Raw genomic sequence first — 13,729 nt, forward strand, 5'->3', positions numbered from 1 at the left:
ATGCGGCATCGAAAGTTCTTGCCTTTTAGTTGGTTGGCGCTTTAGTTCCAGAATACAGTGTAGTGTTCGCGTTGGACGATCAAGCTTATCAGAAAAATGTGAAGTAATTCGGAATGTGCGACATTCTACGCGGCGCTCGCAAGACAGTGGTTACACGTGTAACAGGTCCGGTTACATGGAAATAGACAAAACAGCGTGAGCGGCAACATGTACAAATATTTCTATTGTGTTTTTTCAGCTGATTGCGCTCAGCTGACTGACATTACATTCGCACTTATTTTTCAACGTAGCTCTTCACCCGCAGCAATGCGATTGGCTTAAAGGTGCACAGGGTAGAAGGAGTGGAAGGACTGCAAGACTCTGCGGGAACGGAGGAGTTAACAAGGTTATTGAACGACGTCTTTGATGCCCTCAACGCCAAGCATCCTGCTCAAGGCATACGGAAGGGGTCCCCGAAAATACAGTGGGCTTTTGCCCCAACTATTCAAATAGAATTAAGTGCCTTTATTTCTTTTTCGTTTTTTCTGAGTAGCTCAGAACCGCGATTTTAATTTCGTTATGTAGATAATGCAAGGATTCATGGAACTGCTCATGTCGGTTCTGTATATTATCGATGAACTTCACAAAGCCGGTATTCCCTACATATTGACGGCAAAGCTAAACTAGGATCCACTCGAGGTGTTGGGCATAGTTGCGATGACCTTCACATAAAGTAACTAACATGTCGTGCATAAATATCAGCATGAATACTTAACATTATAGTTGCCATCTAACTCAATAACTTTTGCATAATTTTTATTTAATCTTGCTGCTCTTCTCGCTAATGTCTTGAATAAAATAGAAGGTGTGTGCGCAAGTCCTAACTATGGAGCTATTTGTGTAGAATTATTTTTAGAAATGGACGTATCAAGAACCGATTGATTTGAGCATAATTTTTTAAATGGGGATATTAACTGTAGCGCACATAAGGGCGTCTAGGCGAATGCTATGAGCTGCAGATTAGCGGATGCTCACAGCTGATTTGATCTCCTGCCTTTTTTTTTTCAAGGATTCTTTGGTGTTGTTCGGTCGTTCCATGGCGATGATGATCATCCAACAATAGTTCAGTTCAGCCAGATATACAGGCTTCTCTCTCTGTTCTCTCTAGTGAAGAACGCTGCCAAAGGGAGCTGTTCCGGTCAAGCTGACACTGTGCTCGTGTCTCTGCACGAAAGCCTTGGGCAGTTGCCGAAATTAAACGTGCCGTTGAGTCAAAGCTCAACAAGGAGCTCTTAGGCATGGCTATTTCCAAGAGTAACAGTGACGGAATAGGTGAGTGTGGCTGCGTGACTGTGAGCGTGACTGCGATGATACCAGGGCAACCAGTGGCCCGGCGATGATACCACGGCAAGCGGTTCGGAGAAGCGCCCCAAGAATGTGGATTCCCCGGACACCATGGCATAGTCAGTCGAATGGCCACAGGCTTTCGCCGAACACACTTTGGAATTTACAAAGTGTCCTTCGATTATTTACTTCTGTAACCTTACACAAAAACGAGGGTGTAATCCGTGACGATGAATGTAAGGTTTTCTTTCTGGAGCACGTATACGAACACGAAGAGTTGTATGTGCTCTAGTGCCGGATTTCTCTCTGTGCTGTTGTGGTCGTACGCGTAAAATGTTTTCGGTTTGTACAGCAGCCACCGCCTTCAAAACAGAGAACATAAGACGTCCCGTACAGTTGTGTTGCGAAATTTAAAACCGAATGCACATTAGCACTTTAAAAGGTCTTATTTTATCACATCAATAAAAGAAGAATTGTTAATTTCTTGGAAGTCGAACAATTTCATCACATGCTCCGTTTCGCTCTTTAAAGGAGCTATATGTGCTCTCTGGCTTTGCACGTTCACTCTTTTGTCGTGTATAAATTATCGTTCCTATTAAAACTGGGACAATCAAGTTGACTTCCTGGTGTAGTCTTTATGGGTTGAACGTTTTGGCACACATTGCATCAAGTGTTATTGCAACCGGCTAGAGCTGTGCTTACTTAACTCGATAGAAATATGCCATAGGAAAATCTAAAGGTAAACATTCGGCAGAAGTCTGCCTGGTTGGGTGAAAGACTAAAGGCAAAAAGAGAAATCTCCAACCCGAAGGTTTATTTTAAATAACCCGACGTTTCGAAGCCTGACCGGCTTCTTCTTCAGGGGTGAGATGGCCCGAGGTGCACGGCGCTTATATGCGCTTTCTTGCCGACAGTTGCCGCAAGCCTTGACAATAGAGGGGGGGCAAGGTTCCCGTGGTGCGGTTGATGTTTTCCGCTGTATTCTGTATATGCCACGACTCGAGGAGAAGCCGCCGGCGCCAACAGCTTTCCTCTTCCAGGATCACCGCATCGTCAGGACTAATGCGGTGGTCACATTTTTCGCAGTGTTCCGCTACTGCACTCCTTTCGCTGTTCAGCTGACGCAGATCGTTCTTATGCTGCCGCATCCTTTCGCGGAAGTTCTTTGTTTCCCCGACGTACACGGCGGGGCAGTCTGAACACGAGATCCTATACACGACGCCCTGCGCTTTCTCCGCAGGCGCGCGGTCTTTGGGAAGGGGGAAAAAACGGCCGATGGTGGTGGTTGGCTTGTGTGCCACGCCGACCCCCGCCTTTCCCAGAATGCGCGCTAATGTTTCGCTGGTTCCCGCGATGTAGGGAATCGGCACACGGCGTCGCTGAGGCGGCGCCGCTGGCTCTCTACCCCCACCACCCTTATTCCTGCGCAGGGCCTTGCGAATGAACGCCTTTGTGTAGCCGTTGTCGCCGAGATCCCGGATTATTTTTCCTTTTTCTTCCTTCTGCCGTCGTGGAGACGAGCAGATTCTTTCGGCCCTTTTCACGAGGCTTCGTACAACGGAGAACTTGTGGCAGGCGGGGTGATTTGAGCTGAAGTGGAGGTAGCGTCCTGTGTGTGTTGGCTTCCGGAAGACAGAGAAAGAGAGGCTCTGACGTTGTCTTCTCACCAACACATCCAGGAACGGGAGGGTTGAATGGATCTCCATTTCCGCTGTGAACTGAATGTGGGGATCCACGGAGTTGAAACGGGCGAGCAGGTTGTTGGCCTCGCCGGATTTCACCACGCAGAAGCAATCATCTACGTAGCGAACAAACAACTTGGGCTTGGGGTCACACACGGCAAGCGCTCGCTTTTCGATGTCCTCCATTACGAGAGCTGCCACTGTTGCCGATATCGAAGCCCCCATGGCTGTCCCACTGGTCTGTCTGTAAAACACGTTGTTGAAAGAGAAATAAGTGCTTGAGAGGCAAAATTCCAAGAGCTGGCATATCTGGTCTGCCGAAAGTGGAGTTCGGTCGATCAGGGTGGGGTCGTCTTCGAGGGCCCGGCGCGTCACAGTCAGTGCGAGGGGCACGGGCACGCTGGTGAAAAGGGAAACCACGTCGAAAGACACCATGCGATCGGTTTCCTCAAGCACAACGTTGGACGCCAGTTCTACGAAATGCCCAGAGTGGCGGATGTATGTGTCCGTCTTCCCGGTCAGAGGCACGATTACGCTGTGAATATAGGATGACAGAGCCTGCTGCGTAAGAGCTGCTTTTGAGAAGAAATTTGTAACAGTGGAGGTGCAAAAGAAAAATAAATGTGATTGCATTGAACAGATTATTCCTTTGGCGGTTATTTAAAAAATGATTACAGATTACGAAATCCTATTTAATTACATTGCCCCCGAGTTAGAGACAAAAGCGCTCCCTATCATCAAAGTTCTTTTAGACGAGATGCTAAAGGACCACCTGATACTGATTTAGCAGAATTTACCAGGTTAGTTCTAAAGAGTGAAGTCGAATGTAGGTTCCGTCTTCATTGAATCTGATAATCCGGTTGATTTTGCACCATGCTGTGGCCTGTTGGAAAAACGATGGGCATAGACGTGCCCAGGGTTCCCCATCAAAGGGGGGGGGGGCGAAGGCTCATTCAGGTACCAGTCAGATTTTGCGCCCGCGCTCTTAGGTGTCTAGAGGGGCGGCCGCCCCCAATGCCCCCCTTGCGCACGCCTATGTCGACGGGTACACTGTATACCAGTCCACATGTCGTCTAAAAAGATGCAATGACCAGCACTTTAATTGTGGTATCCATGTTTTCGTCAACTGAATAAAGGCAATGCCATGAATTTTAGCGACAGTATGCTGAGCTATATCTGCAGAATCGTTTTAAAATGCTGGTGTCACAAGAGTGGCTAGTGATATTTCCTTCGAAGTCGAAAATGCTTCAAGTGCAAAATTTCCCTTCCAAGTGCAAATGATCGGTGATGGGCGATACTGTTCGGGAGATACTGCCGGTTACGCCTTACGCCGGACGCGTGACAAGGTTAGACTAAGAAGAGCTTCGCCCCTATAAAACCGCTATTTCCCAAGCAAGGGGATCGAGTAGGCCGGTGCACAGTCCAGTGATGGGACTGGAATCCGTTTGGGACGTTAGACCCCAGGTATTATTATTATTATTATTATTATTATTATTATTATTATTATTATTATTATGACTATGGGACTGCAATCCATTAGCCAGCATCGGCGAACGTCAGTTGAAATGTTCAACACAAACTACGTCGTTCCACCCGTGTAAGAAAGCTAGTGAAGCGTTATGACTGGACTTAAGTTGTATTGTACTTAAAAGAGTTAGATACATCAATTATTGCAAGTAAAAATAAAACAAATTAAATTTATTATTTAGAGGATTCAGGTGGTTCGCCAAATCGGAGAATTGAAGTCCTTGCGGCGAAGAGTCCATCACTGCTTTGACCTTTTAACAAAGTGGACTGTGGCAATAATATCGAAGTAATCAATTGCGGCCAATTTTTATCGGCGAAACCGAAACCGCAGCAGGCGAAAGCAACTAGCAGACGATCGGCATGTCGTCACTGTTCACGACAACTAACGCAGCGTTCTTGGGAACGTTACGTGAGTATTAGGCGGCACTTCTGTTTGCTTTATTCCTACAAAAGCGTCACCTATAATTTCAGTTGCCGCAAATGGCTTCAACTTGTTGCAAAAAGCCGCAAATATTCATAGCCGGTCTATTCCACAATTTGGAAGATTTAATTGTTGAACCTAGACCTCCTCTTTGTTTTCGTGACGCATGACTTCGGTCAGACGTTCGGTGTTCGTTAGTGACCTTAGTAGTTGGTTGAAGTACACCATAGGTCGTTAGACTTAAGTGTCGGCGACTTCAGCTTTGAAAACGTCATTCTTGACCATGACGCTGTTCAGCACCTTATTAAATAAATGTCGGTAATTATTTCCTGGAATCCTAGATGGCGTGCTCCACTCCTGCTTGTCAAAACACAATCCCACCATTGTTGGCCATCGGCAAACTAATATCTATACTGACATGTTTATTTGAGTTATCGAACTATCACAGCCATAAACAAATGTGTAAAGCATTGTTTTCACTTTGCGTGCTTGGGTGTAATCTCGGGCCCTCAAGCTCTGAATGCGATGGTCCTCGCCACTGCGCACTGTATCTATACTGTTAAAATGTGAACGTACGTGAACTACATGAATGCGTTGTACACCCTTTGCAAAAAACTGTAATAAACCAGCACTCTGTATCAAGGCTTCGTTGAATTTCGTACAAAAGGAAGAAAAGCTCTTTGTAGGACAATATTTACGTAAAACCATTAAAAATGACTTTACGAATTGGGAAAATTGAAAGCTGGCGACATTTCGATGCCAAACGCACGTTTCAGATGTCGCAGTATGGCCGTACAGCGTACCATGCCGTGCGCGCGAGCTTTAAGGAGACGATAAATCAATGACAAGTGCTAGGGAGAAGTTCCCAAACGCCTTGCCGCTGTCGCCTGAAAACGGCGTTGTATGGACGGCCACTACTTGAATAAAACACAACCATTATGCTTAACTTGACTCGAAGAAGAGATTTTTGCTCGATATTTTCTAAAGCTCCTCAGAGTTACAGTTTTTGGTGTTTGTGGCATAGTTCGCAAAATATTCAGAGCCCGCAAGTGTACATAAATGCGGGTGTACACAACTTAACCCTTTGAGCCGGTACGTGCGTACATTTTCTTTTACGCGTATGCGTGTTCTAATTTCTTTTTCCGATTAAGCGCTGAAAATGCATCCCTAGCCCAGCAACATTCTTGAAGTATTTGCGCGCGCAGTTTTCGAAGAATTGATCATCTCCAACTTGAGCTTGTCAGCGGTCAGCCGTTTCTGATATGGCAACTGACTTTTTATTGAGGTCAGTTGTCGTTTGACTTTGCCACGTTTGAATGTTTCCTTTCGTTGTTGTATTTCATTGTTTCACGCATGATGCTTGTTTTTTTTTTTCTGTAGCAACAACAATCTTGCGCTGCTAGGCACGGGATTCAAGGTTCAATTCCCGGCACGGAGGAAAAAAAAATAGAAGGGAGCATTGCGCAACGCGTTAGAAATAAAGAAATAAATTAAGGAAGAAAAACTACCGGTTCAGGCACGCGTACGTCGAGCTTCGTATGACCACATTTTTCCTATAGAGAAAGGACTGCTTAATTTTCCCTCTAATCATATGGGTTTATGATGTCGCTTCCATCATTCTAAAAAGACATGTCAGTGTGTTTTCTCCAATACAAAGATGGACATCTGTTAACTACCTGAAGGCCTCCACTTTTTTAGCATACGGTAAACAACTGGTTCATCTTTTGTATGTATACCTGGCTACAAAGCTGGTGCTTTCAATTGACCACCAATTTGTCTGTCTTGCCTCACCAAAAATATTTTTGAGCTGCCTCTACGGAATATATTTACTTCATGTAAAAACTAGCTGATTCTGAATCCCATCATACTCTTAATGACCGCGTAATTTTACTATTGCAGATCCTGCTAATTACACGTCGCAGAGATTCACGCCTGTGCTTAATACAGGGTAGGTTAGCACCATATACTGTGACTTTGGCATAGGTTTCGATGCAGTCAGCGGCTCACTTTTCATGGCTACACATATATATGGAATTTGACGTTCGCTTTGCGATTTTCAATGTGCTCCTCAGTTATTGTGTTAAAGATCGAGTTATGCACCAGTAAATTGCCGAGTGTTCTTTCAGGACGCAGCTGCTGGGCCCCTTCAAAATTCAGTACTTAGGTCACTCTGACAAATTATTTGTTATAACGTTTCGCCAGCTGTAAGGAATTCTTTTTTACTTCTCCATGCCGACGAAACCTAGGTCATAGTGTTATTGGCTGTCGCGTGCAATAACCTCTTTGACTTTCGCTAGTACACAAGTCATATTACTCAGTGGGTAAACTCTGAAATAAGCATTTTCCTACTTTGCTACTTTTGTATCGGTATTTAAGTTTTCTCACATGAATGATCGCTTTGACGCAACTTCACTTTTTCTACCCAGACCAAGCGTACTGTTATGGTCGGTATGGCTCAGTCTCTTTACTGGCTACTGAGACAATTCAATTCTACAAAACTATTGTGCATGCTGTGCACGACAATTCGTGTTCAGCAACTTCATTAAAGATCTGTGATCAGGAAGGTAATTTCTAAATCCAGCAGCAGCACTAATGAACTGGTCCTCAAAGTCTTTTTTTCCATATAATGATGTATTCTCTCAGGAGATGCATCTGCGGGTGGTATATGCTCCTCTTGCGATGGCTTGTCCTTCTGTATTGCAGAATGGCTTCAGTTAGACGCGCTTTGAAGACGTCCCTCTCTCGGTGAGGAGAGCTTCTGAAGCACCATGCCACAGCACGGTGTCCATTACGAGGAACCTCGCCATTTGTACTGTTCTACAGCTGGACAGGGTGCTCGTTTAGGGGTTGCAGGCGAGATAGGTGTAGCCGCGACGATCGAGTTATGACTGGACGTTCGTGTTGTGAAGGCATTCACTAAGCCACATTCGTATCTGCGGGAACGGCTGGAAAGATAGCTCGATCAGCAGGAAGAATGCGGCTAGCCTTTTCGGTAGCGCCTTGCATCGCTGACAGTGCCGGTGTAATGCACAATGCTCAGCAGCACTAGCTTTGTGTGGGCACACGTCGGCACCAGCGCCCGACGGAATACCGTACAGAGCCCTGTGTCATCTGGGCGAACGCGCGAGAACTTTTCTCCTGGAGTTGTACAACAAATCCTTGCAAGATGGCACGCTCCCGACAAGCTGGAAGACTAGTCGCATGGTTCCACTGCTGAAGCCGGGCAAGTCAGCGTTGGAGCTCTCATCCTACCGCCCCATCGCATTGGCCAGTTGTGTAGGCAAAGTTATGGAGAGGATGATCCTCGGACGGCTGGAGTGGTACTTGGAGTGCAACAATACCTACCCAGATGCCATGGCAGGTTTTCGACGTGGTCGATCATCGATTGACAACGATGTCGACCTGGTCACCTACGTTCAACACGAGAAAGGCCGAAAGCGTCTCTGCGCTTCTTTGTTCCTCGACGTCAAAGGGGCGTATGATAACGTTACGCATGAAGCCATCCTCACCGCCCTCGAAGAGGTAGGAATAGGCGGTCGGATGTTGCGTTGGATAGGTAGCTATCTCTCAATGCGGTCCTTTTTTGTGAGCATCGAGGACGGCCAAACATTTCCACATTATAGCTACCGTGGCGTCCCTCAGGGCGACGTACTCAGTCCTGTGCTGTTCAATCTTACGCTGATTGCCCTCCTTGAGCACCTGCCAAGCACAGTTAGGCTATCAATGTACGCGGATGATCTCTGCATTTGGACGTCCGCCGTAACACGCCTACAGTTGCGAGCGAGAATTCAAAGAGCTGCCACTCAAACTGCCCATTACCTCCGTAACAGAGGCTTGGAAATTTCTTCCGAGAAGTGCGCTCTCGTGGCGTTCACGCGCAGGCCTATGAATAACTACAGCGTAATAATCAATGGCCAAGCTATACCGTATATTGGATCGCATAAGTTTCTGGGTGTCATAATTGACAGAGACATATCATGGAGCCATCACGTATCGTACCTAAAAAGCGGTTGATTGGCATTTGTCATCTGTTGAAGTTTTTCGCTGGGAAGACTTGGGGAATTTCCCCAAGTGCCATGCTACAGCTGTACAGGGTACGTTTTCTCGGCTTCCTGCGGTACAGCTTCCCTGCATTAACGAACGCAAGCAAAACAAGACTACGAACGTTACAAAGTGTTCAGGCCCAGGCACTCCGGATTTGCCTAGGCTTGCCTCGTAGTGCATCGACGGCGGCTTCTATAGCGATCGCCGGAGACCATCTCATCAAGACACACATTGACGTTGAAACACTCAGGACACATATAAGGCATCTGGCTCGGACTCCCCGCCACCACCTAGCCTCTTTACCAGCAGACAGACCACGCGCATCTTTTTGCCAAACGGTAACCGCGTATCGCGAGTCGTTACCAACATGCTTCATGCCCGCCGCGAGACCTTCGATTCCTCCGTGGTGCCTTACTCAGGCCAACATCAGCCTAACAATACCTGGCATCCGGAAAAAAGCGGAAATGTCGTCACCTGCCCTTAAACAGCTTTACTCCTGCTATATGAGAAGTACCAAGGCTATGTACACGTATACACTGACGGATCCGTTTTGCCAAACAGCTCAACTGCAGCAGTTGTGATACCGATTAAAGCCACTACAATCAAATTCAAGACCTCCCACCTTACGACACCGACGGCAGCAGAGCTCGCAGCACTTCGTGTCGCATTACATTTCATAAGTGATGAACGGGCACAAAAATGCACTATGTTCAGTGACTTCTAGGCGGCACTACAGTCTCTTCTGCCACCTTTACGACGCGGCCCACACGGACAACTTGTATTTGAGATTGCAGAAGAGACGCACCATTTAACTGAGAAAGGGCATGAAATAACTTTTCAGTGGCTTCCAATTCACTGTGGGATTATCGGCAATGAACGGGCCGATCAAGCTGCCCGTTCCGCCCATACTGAAAACAATCAACTCCTAATACCGCTCTCCAGAACTGACGCTGCACGGAAGCTCCGTGTGCTTGCTTGCCAGCTCACCACGTCGCCGTGGAACGAGCCACACTTCCAGCACGCACGACTATATGCCCTAGACCCAACTCTCAGCCTTCGAATTCCCCCAGGACTTCGTCGAGGTGACGCTACCCTTCTGTGCAGGTTATGGTTGGGTGTCGCATTTACCTGTGCGTACGCGTTCCGCATAGGAATGGCCGACACCGCAGCTTGTGACCACTGCGGAAGTGATGAAACAATTAAGCACATTCTGTGCGACTGTCCACAGTACTGTTCGTAAAGACAGTAGCTTTGCAAAGCACTTGACAAACTGGACGACCGAACTCTTTCGGAAGAAAGAATCCTGCGCCACCGACAGGACTTTACGTCTCGGAAGAAGGCTGTGCAGGCGCTAATGCGCTTTCTGCGTTCAACCGGGCTATCAGAACGGCTGTGATAGGACGTCCTGCATGTGTGTGCATGTGTGCATGTTTTGTTTTGTTTTTATTTTATCTCCCTCTCTCTCTGCCCTCTTTCCGACCCCTATATCCCGACCCCTGCGCAGGGTAGCAAACCGGTCGCTCGCACCAGGTTAACCTCCCTGCCTCTTCCTTTTCATCTATTTCTCTCTCTCAGCCTAATAACCAGCAGTACCGTCGTATGCAGGACCTGCAGGAGCTATACGTTCAGCGCCGAGGGCGGGACGAGAAATTAGATGGCATAGCTTCGAGCAATTGTTCTCACGAACACAACTTGTAAGAAAAAGAAGTGCAGCCCGCACTTGCATAACGTGGCACTTAATTGGTAGTGTATTTCAAGAACTCAACAAGACCCCTGGTTCGGAAACTCTCTGGTGCTGCTCCCGGTTTTCAACCTGCTAGTCTCATTGCGACAAGTGACTACGCGAGCTGGACACGCAGCCGGCTATGAGTACGTGCATGAGGTTCTTGTACGTGATGCTGGTGTAGAGTGCCTGGACAGAGAGAGAGATAGACAAATGGGTTTTGTTTTGGTATGCAGTAGAATATCGGAAGGGAGTGATGTTTGCCCTAGATCATAGAGTTTCACACAATACTTACTAGAGGGAACTCTGGCGCTAGTGTCTATGGGAGCTGCAAGGCATGGCGCTTCAGCCAGCATGGAAATGATGGGTAGTACACAAATTTCTCTAAACTTCGTTCTTTCGGTTCCGTCTGGCTCCGCGTCGCCTGCATCCGCTTTGTTGCAAAACGAAGTTCAGCAACAGTCAGCAGTTTCAGTTCACCACATTAACTTCTTTAGGCTCACCAATTCAAATCTGGTCACGAAGTTCCCTACGATCCATTCTTTTATCCGAAAGAAAACCAAAACATAGCAATAAACAAAGCCAAAAAGTGCGTTCGAAGCCCGCAAGTATGAAGAATAGGCAAATCTGTGTACTACGCATCATTCCCATGGTGGCTGAACGATCGCAGCGACAGAGTCCCCTCTAGTTAGTTTTCGGAAACTCTATGCCGTAGATGGCAGGCAGCATCCCTTCGGCTTTGGCGGCTTCCTCGGCCTATTGGACAGCCATGAGTTGTTCCCTATGGACTGCGCTGAGAATCACGGTCAACCACTGCCTTCCGTTCTCAATTTTCCAGCACTGTCAAGGCGCGTGTGCTCAGGCCCAAATAATATGATCAAGGTCCGCGCTTTATTTGGAAAATGTACATTTGGGCGAATATTGTTCTGGATTATGGCGACGACACGTCACCGTGGTTGGAACCATATTGGTTTGGAGGAGGTGCGATTCTACCGTCTGTGGCTTATAAAGGGGGTGGTTTGCGTGGGAAAGCCGGCCCTCCCCAGTTTGTTGGGGTTGACAAGTTTTGTGTAGCTATAGATCCAGTGTCCTCTCATGTCCAGCAGTGGGGCCCCGGTGGCTCAGCTTGTGAGTCCTCGAGACATGGTGAGAAGTGAGAAGATTGAAGTATTTGCCGAGACGAGCCCATCGCCGCCTTGAGCTTTCGAAAAAGCGACCTCTCGTAATAACAGAGGAGTAAGGAATCTCAACCGATTTAACCGGCGACTCCGAAACAAACACAAAAGACAATCACAATGGCGTCATTGTTCACGACTAATTAGTGATGTTCTACATTCGTTAGTCTACGTCTGCCATGAGTGCCATAGCGGCGACACACACATGACGCGAAGTGGCTCGATGGTTGATATCTCTATGATTGCTCCTTCACGTTTCGGAAGAATATGATAGCTGCAATCTTCTCCCTTTTTCTTGTGGATTCGTCGGCGAAACTGGTCAGATTTCATCGTTCTGTTATTTAACACGACCGCTTGACTACACCAATGAAAAAGTGAATTATTTATATTCTTAGGTTACTGGCGTAATTCACCTATATAGTCATCTCAATTTGCCTTCCGGTAGAGAAAAATAATTGATTATAGCTAGCGGATATTCCATTTGTTTAGTTTTTCAGATTTTCGGACACATTATTCGAAATACGCCATGTATATTTTTTGGACCCGACATTCTGTTTACTATTATTCGACAATTCCGCACTGGTGTTCTTGACCAGCCGCGTTCTTTACGAGCTTTGGCACCATGGGTACGTAGCGTAGTATTAGGCGGCGTTTTCGATCAATTGATCGCTAAAAAGCAGTCACTCAGCATTTTAGTTCCCTCAAATGGCTTAAAATCGTTTCGAAACGCCGAAACATTCCTCGCTGGTCAAATGTACACTCTTAATGATTCTGTTGAGCTATTCTTTCATCTTGACCCATGCCTTCCATTTTGTTCTTAAAGTCACAATTTGGTCATGCGTTCGCTCTTCGCGAAGGACTACACCAGTTGGTTTATGTTCACAGCTGGTTCATAGACTTTTTAAGAGTCCGTGACTTTAGCATCGAAAATGTCATTCTTGACCATCAAGCTCCTTAAAAGGTCACATATGAAAGGTCGGTGAACATTTTCTGGAATAGTTGATCACATGCTCACTCCTGCTTCTCAAATGACAAGATGCGTTGGCCATCCATGAACGAAAACATATATCGAACTGTTCGAGTAAATCATTGGACGGTCGCCCTTATAAACAAATATGTAAAAGAAAAATGTTCACTCGGGATCTTGTGTTTGAACTTGGGGCCTCACGCTCTGAAGGTGTTTCTCTTGGTCACTATGCCACGTATAGATACCCTTAAATTATGAACGAATGTGAGTTACACAAATGCATCCTACCCGTCGTACAAAAGAGTGTAACACGCAACACGGTTGACGAAGGCTTCGGGCTTCGTTGAATTTCGTGGAAATGGAATGAAAAGCTTCTCCAGGACAGTGTGTACAGTCGTCAGGGAGGAATGTCCACGGAAAAGTTGAAAGTTTGGGAAATTTCAATGGCAAACGCCTGTTTCAGCCGTCTTAGAAGAACAGACTGTTGGGCGAATTGGTAATGCATTATATGGAAACTGCGCGAAAGACGTAGACAAAGGAAGAAACAGACGACACAAGCGCATACTAACAAATGAAGGTTTATTGAAAAAACACAGAATATGAAGAGCAGTAAAACCACATGTTCAAAATTTAACAGCAGGCAGCAACTGCATGTGAGCATCAAGATACGCAATCTCCGCCTCGTGAAACGCCACGTATGGCCTGGAAAGACACCTATCTCTAGCTTTGAAGATAAAATAGTCTTCCACGATATCACATTCATTGGGCGGTGCCAAAACTCTTGTTCCGCGGAAAGCCGGGATTCACTTACAATCACAACAATGTAATGACATATTTTGTAGAAGGCTGTCCTTTCCTCGATAACCT

This window comes from Rhipicephalus sanguineus, chromosome 7, assembly GCF_013339695.2.
Source record: "Rhipicephalus sanguineus isolate Rsan-2018 chromosome 7, BIME_Rsan_1.4, whole genome shotgun sequence".
Classification (NCBI taxonomy): domain Eukaryota; kingdom Metazoa; phylum Arthropoda; class Arachnida; order Ixodida; family Ixodidae; genus Rhipicephalus; species Rhipicephalus sanguineus.